The sequence below is a fragment of the Cololabis saira genome, chromosome 4, assembly GCF_033807715.1.
Source record: "Cololabis saira isolate AMF1-May2022 chromosome 4, fColSai1.1, whole genome shotgun sequence".
Classification (NCBI taxonomy): domain Eukaryota; kingdom Metazoa; phylum Chordata; class Actinopteri; order Beloniformes; family Belonidae; genus Cololabis; species Cololabis saira.
The window spans coordinates 3,137,170-3,144,892 of NC_084590.1; positions in this window are offsets into that span (position 1 = coordinate 3,137,170).

Genomic DNA, 7,723 nt, shown 5'->3' on the forward strand with positions numbered 1-7,723 from the left:
CCTGCTGGTCTGTCTGGCTCAAGCAGAGCGTGCACGTTGCCTCTGGACCTCAGCAGGTGAGTACGACACCTGTTCACCTGCTGCTGTGGTTCATGTCAGATTAACGGTCTTTATCCTGCAGCCCAGAGCTCCAGAGACAACAGGCATGTTGGCTTCCTGGACCAAGATGGCCGTCCAAGGAGACTTGGTGGCTCTCCCCAGAACCAGGTCAGACAAGTCTTTGTGTCTCCACGTCCGTTCCAGAGTCGAGGTTTCAGCGTTGCCTCTGCGGTCCAAAGGGGTTCTGGTCCAGGACTTTCAACCAGGGACTACACACAAACTCCTTTCCAGCCAGCCCAGAACTCTGCAGGACCGATGCAGAGCAGCTTGGTGTCCAACCAGGACAATGTCCAACCTGAGCTACAAAGGACATCTGTCCTCCTCACTGCTGTGAGTCGGAACCAGCAGGGTCCAGGTGGGAAGAGCAGAGCTGGGTCAGCTCAGCAGGCTACGCTAGCTGCTGTCCAGCCTCTACCTCGGAGCGCTGCCTCCATGTTTGGTCCTACAGGAAGCTCCTCTGGGTCGGCTTCTCTCCCGTCTCCAGCTCAGGAACCTTCTAGCGTTGCTGCTAAAAGTCCCTCCAGCTACAATCAGATGGGCTCCGTCCTGTTCAGCCCGGTTGGTGCTTCTCCAGGTGGAAGCCATGTACGGATGCAGACGTACGCTCGTGCTCCAGCAAAGAGGGCATCACGGCGGCGCTCTAAAGCTCACCGCTCCCCTCAGACTGGTACTGGAAGTGCAGGTATCCCCAACTTCAGGATCCCAGCCCAGGTAGTCCCCGGGAGCAGAGCTGGAGGTTCTGGTCCGGCCACGGTCCACAACATTCCTCAGCACCTCGGTGGCTCTCCCATCAGGAGGTTTAGGGATCCTGCTGAGCAAGTGAAGACCCAGAAGCCGGTTCAGGTCCTGGCACCCCCTCGCCAGCAGCTGGCCGTGTACAAGCCACAGCGTCCAGCTGCTCATCAAGACTTCAAGTGGAGCCGGGTCCAACTACAGCATGGATCCTAGCAGGAACCGTCTGGCTGACCTGTCCAGCACTCGCTGTCCCAACAGGTGCAGCAACTCTTTATACAACTTTTAATGTGAATATAAATAAAACAGGATTTTACTCATGAACTCTGACCTCGTCTTTGCTTCTTGGTTCTGTATCAAGACGTGGCTATAGCACCAAACCACATGTAGCCTGCGCTCAGACTAGTGGTGGTTGGTGACCTTTCCAGGAAGTTTGCTTACTTCAGTTGAGACCTACTGAACAGTCTACTGCTGTGGACAAAAATACCAACCAAATGTGTTACAGGCATCTTTAAACCTGGCTGAGCACATTCTGGCCTCGCATATTCAATACTCTGGTAGACAAATGCCTGTCATGTGGCATGACACCTATCCTGCCCAAAACCAAGGTTTTGGAACCATCTACAGGTCACTAGGTGTCCTCCAGAGACCGTAATCTGACTCCAATCCTGTGGTGGCACCTCATGGCCAGTTGCAAGAGAAATGTTACATGTACATCGGCGTATACATTAATCACTGGTTTAGGTGCTATCAAGGACAGATACTGAAATAACTCCAGAGCATTCATTCCATTGGCTACCTGTAGAATCAATTAAAAATTTTATTACTTGCATATAAAGCCCAAAACGGCTTAGCTCTGCAGTATTTACAAGATAGTGCCTTATGTTCCTGGCAGAGCTCTCCGCTCCCAGGGTGCAGGTTTACTCGTAGTTCCTAAATGTAGATTTGGAGGGCGGGCGTTCTGCTATCAGGCACCATTACTTTGGAACCAACTTCCAATCTGGGTTAAGGAGGCTGACACCACCTCCACCTTTAAAACTAAACTTAAAACCTGTTTAAAGCCTATAGTTGGTGTTTAGTAAAACTCTAGCTGGTGTTGGTAAACCTCTAGATAGTGTAAACTCTAGTAGTCTTGTTGCAGCTATAGAACAAAACTATAATAGTTAGTCTCAAATATAGCTTCGCAGTAGATATGCTGCTATAGGCTTATGCTGCAGGGGGGCACCGACATGATCCGCTGGGCGGTGCCTCTCACCCTTCTTCTCCTCTCCTTTTCCCTGCCTCTCTTCTCCATTACCATTTTTATTTATTATAAATATCTCATAGCTATCATTTTTGTCCATCGTTCCTGTAGTTTCTTGTGCCGGCCCCCCTTTTTTTCCTCTTGTGCATGTTTGCAGGCTGGAGCCTCGGAAGCTGCGTTCTGGACCGTGTTCCCGCCCCCCCCCCCCCATCCCCGGTCATCCTGTTGCTGCTTCCACCTGCCTACGTGGATGTCTGCTATTGCTGCTTCCGCCTGCCTGCACCCCCCCCTGCTGCTTCCACATGACTGCTGTGTGCTGCTGACGCCCCCCCCCCACCTCTGGTCATCCTGCTGCTGCTTCCACCTGCCTGCTGTGTGCTGCTGACGTCCCTGACTCCCCCAGTCTGGCCTTCGACAGGAGGGTCCCCCCTCATGAGCCTTGTCCTGGTCCAGGTTTCTTACCTCTTAAGGCTTTTCTCCCACTATGCGAGTTTTTACCTGCCATTGTTTATATAATTGCTCGGGGGTTTATGTTCATGTTCTGGATCTCTGGAAAGCGTCTAGAGACAACATCTGTTGTATTAGACGCTATATAAATAAAATTGAATTGAATTGAGAGCAACTGGCTGATCTCTGGTGTTCCCCTGGGGTCCATCCTTGGTCCCCTATCGTCCAATCTTTACATACTTTCATTAGACCAGCTAATATGTTCCACAACTATGCAGATGACACTAACATCTGTCGCTGACAGTAGAACTTGGGCCTGTGGAGTTTTGTTGCTGCATAAAACGCATTAGTATGGATACAAAAGCATTTTGTTGAGTTAAATTCAGAGGAAGCTGAAATCGTCAGTTCCACAGAAACAAAGTGTCATCAGTTACCTCATGACTCTCTAGAACTGAAAAACCAGCTTAGAAATCTGGATCTGAACTTTCCTCTCAGCCACGTTAAATCAGCCTTTTTTACCTCCAGCTCGGCCTCCCATCTTTTCATCAGTTTCATTCTTTAGTGCGTACCTCCACCTGTTTGTTTTCACCACCACCCTTCACTCATCTGTAATCTGATCCGTTAGTGTCTCCACCGTAGAAAACAGTGCTGTGCATGACCCTTGATGCAACCCCACCTCCACTTTGAATCCCTCCATCATGCCTACCACACATCTCACCTCTTTTATGCTGCTCTAGTACAGTGATTCTCAACCAGGGTCCGTGGACCCCTAGTGGTCCGTGGTGTAATTGCAAAGGGACCGTTGGTCAGCGATATATTAAAAAAAAAAACATCCAGATATTTATAGAATTTTAAATGTGACGGAGACCTTTATCCACCTTAACTACAGAAGGTAACATGACCGTCTTTTACTCTTTACGTGTAATTCATTGTATTTTAATAAGAAAACTGTCAACCATTTGCATTGTTGAAGTTACTGCACGACACTGTTAATACAAACGTAACACGATTCAAATTGAACCCCCTTGCAGTTTAAAATGCTTTTATTGTGAAATATATGCAGGAAACTGTTCATTCTGATCATTAACTTGCAAAGTTCGAGTTAGCTTTGTTATATCATGCGCCTTAAAGCAGCACTATGTAACTTTTCCAGCTTAATCTAATATTTCATCATCATCATTGTGATGGAACATCAACTTCCAACAGGTTTAATGAACCTCTGTCATGGTCTGAGGGGTCTGTATCTCCTTCACTGGCACTATGTAACTTTGAGGAGCATGGTAGGAACCCTGCCACACTAAAAAACTACACATTTTTACAGCTTTGACTGGTTTACGGCATACGTCACTTCCCCCTCCTTCCCGATTCGTAGTGGAGACCAAAGCTGGGCGGGGCGTGGAGCGCAGAGCTCAGCAGAAGCTGGTATCATGGCCCAAGCAGCGGAAAAACCCAAGAAAATAAAAGTTTTATCGGAGGAGGCAAAAAAAGAAAGCGGGAGAGTAACAAGCTAAATGCCCGGACAAAAATAAACATTGGCCCGGCGTTCACTCGCTGGCGTGGTTTTGGTAATTCTAAAATTACTGACAATATCAACAGACACATAGAATAATAATAGTGATCATAAAATTGTGTAATTCGCAATGAGGAAGCTTTATAAAATAATACAATTGAATAGAATTACAGCACTAGAGGAAAGAATGCAATGCAAAGAAAATGTATAGAATATTTCTAGTATTTTTCCTGAGAACTGTAAAATTGTGCAGGGCTGATCTGCAAAACATTCAGTTATTCACAGGTTATGAAGTATTTTTTTATTTTGTCAGTAAGTATGTTGGACTAGCGTATGAGTTTGTAGTTTGGGGCTCATTATCTGCTGAAACAGGACGGGGGGGGCGGGGGAGACTTCACTAATAAAACCAAGTTGAACTTAGTGATTTTCAACATCGTCACATTATTATGTTTAGCCAAAAATAGATACATTACCTCTTCACTATCCATCCTGCAAACGACCGCTAAAAACAGAAAAGTCGTTTTGAAAGTCCGTCCCGTCTTATTTCATTTACTATCAAAACAAATGCAGTGACGGGGACAGGAGTTTTCTGGCAGTACGCGCTGGTGCTCATGGGAAATGTAGTGTTCTTTCTGGTAAAGCACTACCGCTTTTGTCCAAAGGAGCCGCCAAACTCAACAAAAGCTGAAAGTTACATTGTGCTGCTTTAAGAAAGAAGATCCTGACTTTGAGAAAATGGATGAAAGCTTCTTTAGTCTGACAAGTTCTTGTAATTGTGGCTACCGCTGTTGTGAAAATAGTCAGCAGAGGATGAAGACAAACGGATGATCATACAAATGATTGATGAGGCAAAGCCCTCATGTAATGTATGCATGATTATTAATGTTATAGTACAAATACGTCATATTAATTTGGCCAAAAACAGCTGGAAACCAGATTTTTGTGGACTGACCGCCATCTGTGCCGTGAGGTTTTAAAATTTTTGTCATTTAAATGAGATGTTGTCTGATGTCTGATGTCTGATGTTAGATGCTCACAGACAATTTATGTACGGGAATTTTTGGAAAGCAAAATGTCTTGACTCCTACTGACTACTTTAAACTGACGTTAAACTTCACCTAAACCAGGGATATTCAATTGGCGGCCCGCGGGCCACATGCGGCCCGCCAGGAGCTTTTATGTGGCCCCCTCATATTTAAAAAAAATAAATAATATATATATATATATATATATATATATATATATATATATATATATAAAAAATAATATATATATTTTTTTTTTATAATATTGATGCACCGAATGTTCGGAAGAAAATAGCAAAAAAACACTTTCGGTGTTCGGTGGAATAAATGGGGAAAAAAACGAACAGTTAATAACGGCGTGTGATGACGCAATCGAACAGCGTGGAGTGAGGGGGGAGCGGTGTTAAATGCAGCAAACATGTCAGCATGTCAGATCATTACTTGGATGTGGGGAAAAAGCAGAGGACACGAGAAATGATCCAGGCTGAGTTGGATTTGGAAAAGCCGCTTGGTGATGGAGGCGGTCACGGGGCGCACAGCGCAGGAGATCGGGGAGAGAGCGCAGAGAGAAGGGCCGATGCGGTGGAGAACCCTCACTATATGTTTGACGAGATCCTCCAAGAAAATAACCCAGATTTTTACAATTATTATACAAGGCTTCAAATTGCGGAGATCAGCCCCACCGCGACCCGATTAAATGGATTTGAATGGGAGATAATAACACCCGATAACACCCGATCTCATATCACAAGTTGCTTTTTTATGTGACATTATGGGGAACCTTAACAAACTCAATCTGCAGCTACAGGGGAGAGACTGGAGTGTGGCTGAGATCCTCGAGAATGTAACTGCGTTTCAGGTCAATCTGAGTCTGTTCCTACCTGACATAACGGGGAGGAAGATCCATTTCCCCACGCTACGCAGTGTCCCTACCCATCTTGGTGGAAAGTGGTGCTTTGTCATTATGGCGTGTTTTATTAAAAGTAGGTCAATATCAATTTCATTAAGTTTGCACAATGCATGGTTTCAAAATTAACTTGCATTTAAAATAATATTTCTTTATCTGAATATTATATTTAACATTCACAATGACTAAATCTGGAGACAATTAATACATAATTCATATGTAAACTAGATATATTCAAATGTATAATACAAATGTATTATATATACATAAGTCTTCGTCTTTGAGTGCAAAATACATTTTGAAAACCCCCACATTTTCAAATTGTGCGGCCCTCTCCATACAGTCCTTTTGCAGATGTGGCCCCCGGCCCAATCTAGTTGAATACCCCTGGTCTAAACCATCTTAGTTGTTTTTCGCTGCTCGTTTTCTTTTTAACTTGTAAGAAGCTTCTTTCCCTCAGATTCCCTTTATTTATTTGAAAACCACATTTATGCTTTTGTAGGGTAACACTGTGCTTCATTATCAGTCACTTACGTAGGGATACATTGCAGTAGACAGTTCTCTGACTTATCTGTAACATCTACTGGCTCACCTTTCTCCTCTGTTGTACATACTGGATACAAATAACTGCTGTAGCACTTTAGAAAACTGTCATATACTGACGTTTGCAGATGACACTGTTATAGTGAACCTGCTGAAAAGTACTGAGACTTCACATGGTCCTGTGTTTGAATATTTTTTTAAACGGTGCGAGGAATCTTTTTTATCTTTGAATATCTTAAAGACAAAGGATACGTGTATTGATTTCAGACGCGTGCAGCCCTCTCCTGTAAGGAAAGTGATTGAGGGTGAAGAAGTTGAAATTGTTGAGTCCTATAAATATTTAGGCACTATTATTGACAACAAACTGTCATTTGGAAAAAAATTCAGACTCGATATATAAGAAAAGCCAGCAGCGCCTTTTTTGTCTCCGAAAACTTTCTAAATTCCAGGAGGTGGATTCTTCCCTGATGTCTATGTTTTATCGTTCTTTCATCAAATCTGTTATCACTTTTTCTTTCATTTGTTGGTTTCAATCTTTGAAGGTCAAAGACAGAAATTTGCTCAATAAAGTTGTCAGTCTAAGCAGTAAAATCATCGGGTCGGCTCAACAAACTTTACAAGAACTTTATAACAAACAGCTGATCAAGAACTCCATGTTGTCTGATTCTCACATCCCTTAATAAACAGTTTCAGTTTCTACCATCACTTACTGCTTAGACTCCCTTTTGCAAAGACAAACAGATACAAACACGCCTTTGTTCCTCCGCTTTTAAATGCCGGAAGGAAAAGGTAGTGGGTGAAAAAGCCTTCCCTCTCAAGCTTAGGTCTGTACTATGATGTGTAACTTATTGTAACTTATTGTGTATATTTTATGTATATTTAACATTGTGTGCTTCTCCTGTCGCGAAACTAATCGCCCCCTTGGGGACAAATAAAGTGATTGATTGATTGATTGGTTGATTGATTGATTGATTGATTGATTGATTGATTGATTGATTGATTTAGTTCTACTTTTCCCCATTCTGCAGTGCCTCTGCTCCTGTACCAGTTTCATCCCATCTCCTCTGTGTCATGTAACTCTATATCCCTCTCTACCTTTGTCTTTTTCCATTGTCTTACAGACACATGACACCTGTTGTCCCTTTGATACAAAATACTCCATTTCTTTTGGAAACGTGTCCTTTAACTGTAAGCTATGCTTATTGCAGCTGTATTAC